The sequence below is a fragment of the Pelodiscus sinensis genome, chromosome 19 (genome assembly GCF_052426305.1).
Source record: "Pelodiscus sinensis isolate ZL-2025 chromosome 19, ASM5242630v1, whole genome shotgun sequence".
Taxonomy (NCBI): domain Eukaryota; kingdom Metazoa; phylum Chordata; order Testudines; family Trionychidae; genus Pelodiscus; species Pelodiscus sinensis.
The window spans coordinates 33,841,690-33,844,331 of NC_143070.1; positions in this window are offsets into that span (position 1 = coordinate 33,841,690).

The window sequence follows — 2,642 nt, forward strand, 5'->3', positions numbered from 1 at the left end:
AAGTTTTGTCCACAGATCCTGTCCACAATGCTTCTGTCGACAAAGAGCTTCTAGACGACATCCAGTTCTGTCAACAAAACAAGCCACTTTGTCGACATGAGAGTGTAGACGCAAACGACAGTGTAGCTGCAATCACGCCTTCTGGTGACAGAACTGTCGACAAAAGGCGTTATTCCTCATAGAATGAGGTTTACCGCCGTCCACAAAACTGATGAGTTCTGTCGATGTGATGTCGACAGAACTCAGCCGCAGTGTAGATGCAGGTATAGTTTTGTCGACAAAAGTGGACTTTTGTCGACAAAACCCTGTAGTCTAGACACACCCTTAGTTACAAAGAAAAGCCAAAACATCTTTCAAAAAGTGCACAGACATCAGATCCCATACCCAAACCATAAAACAAGAAAACCTAATGGATTTATCTAAACTTTACCCTCCTTACAGAAAGTGAAGAATTGTTTCTTGGAGAGAGGGAGACATGTTTGTCTTTCTCTGTAGCTGCAGAGGAACTTTCACAGAGACAAAAGAGGGAAAAAACCAAATTCCTTTGTCCCAGTTTGAAAGTCCTACCTCCCTTCCTATTGGCTGCTCCACCTGGCTAGGTGTAGTTAACCCCTTAGTCCCCAGGCTGCTGGCTAATCCTCGTAATCATGACACCTCCTGAAGCAGTGTCAATGTGCTTGATTGGTGGATGCTCTGGGCAGGGTGTGGGGTTCAGCGGGGGCACTTGGAAGGGGCAGAGGAGGGGGGATGGTGAGTACTGGGGAGCATTTTTGGTTTTGAGATGAGCCGAGGTATCAGAGTATTGGACATTCCTGCCCTTACGGCTGGGTGGGGATGGCTGGAGATTGGGGGATTCACGGTGGGAGTTTCTCCAGAGGCGTGGGAATGCTGGGAGGAGGGGAGGTGCCCATTTGGGAGTGTGGCCTAGTGGTTAGCGCTGAGAGATGGGGAAACCGGAGTCAGGGTTCGTGGCTGTGAACAAGTGCCCGTCGCTTTCCCTCGCCTCTCTCTGGGTCTGTCTAGACTGCAGGGTTTTTTCAAAAAAACTTCCCCTGCATCTAGACTGCTGCCGCGTTCTTTCGAAAGGAAATCAGAAGAACGCAGCCATTTTTCGACGGTGGAGAACCTCATTGTACGAGGACGAACGCCCTTTTTCCAAAAGTGCTCTTTCGAAAAAAGGTTCCCAGTAATGCAAACGATGCTTTTTCGAAAGAGCGCATCCAGGCTTGCTTTTTCAAAAGTCCTGGTTGTCGTCTAGGCAAGAAAGAATAAAAAAACAGGACTATGTAGCACTTTAAAGACTAACCAGATGGTTTTAAGTGCTACATTGGCCTGTTTTTTGATTCAGCGACGCTAGACTAACACGGCTACATTTCTATCACTTTTTTGAAAGAGGCTTTTTCGAAAGTATCTTTCGAAAAAGCCTCTTTCGAAAGAGGCTTGCGGTATAGACGTAGCCTCTGTGTCCGTTTCTCGCCGGCCTAGCTCCACCGTGGAGAGACGATCCGTCCGACTCCTGGGACAGTGGTGACGAGGGGCGGCTAATTTTGGTGCATTTAGTAGCTCAGGGGCATGCAAGTGCTTGGGAGAAAAATGTCATTATGTTCCTTACGACCATTACTGTGATTTCCAAGAATTACAGAAAGGCAAGGTTGGGACAGAGACGCTAGATCTAGGGGTGTTGCCACAACTCTTGGGTTGAGGGAGTTATCATTATCCACAGGATTCACACTTTGCGTCAAAGGCTCTGAACAACCGCCCACACGATAACAATTGTTCGAGCACGCCCGGGTTAAAAGGAACACTGAGAAGTCATTGAGTCTAAGTCCCTGTCCTGAGGTTATGTGCCGTAGATCGATCTGTTGGCATTCCTAGAGCACTAGAACGGAAAAGGACCTGGAAAGGTCATCCAATCCAGTCCCCTGCCCTCACGGCCGGACTGAGCGCTGTCTAGATCGGGGTCGGCAACTTTCTCCAACCAAGGAGCCAAGCTCCATCAAAATGCAGAACTCGTGGTCAACGACGCGCCGTCTAAGAACGCTCTTTTGCATGACTGAAAATATCCAACGCAACAGCATTGAGCATTGATTAGCGTGGGGATTAATAAGAGCTCAAATGAAACATCGTCCGCACAAACTTTATTTAACGGGACTTCTGCGGCGGCATCTTTTCGCACGTCGCGCGTTTTTACCATTTTGAATTCCTTTTTCATTTGACGTTAAAAAGTGGCGTGTGTTTTGGGAATGACACATGAGCCCTATTTGGTTCTGTACCAAGCCGTATTTGGCTCGAGCACCGTAAACTGCAAACCCCTGAGGTAGCCCATCTCTGACGGAGGTCTATCTAACCGGCTCTTAAATATCTCCAAAGATGGAGATTCGATTTAGGAGGTCTTCTAAGGACACGCTACATCGAATGTTGAGAGTGCCCCCAATTAATGCTGGAACTCCTCGATTTTCAAGGAGGAAGAGAAGTCAATGGGAATATTTACTCCTATTAGCCTTCCGCAGTCGGGACAGCACCACGTTCGGCTTAGGGTATGTTGACTCCAGCTACGGTATTTACACAACTGGAGTTGCGTATCTTCAGCCGATCTTCCAAAGGAGCTATTTCAGAAGAGGCGTTATTCTTCAGGTTACACA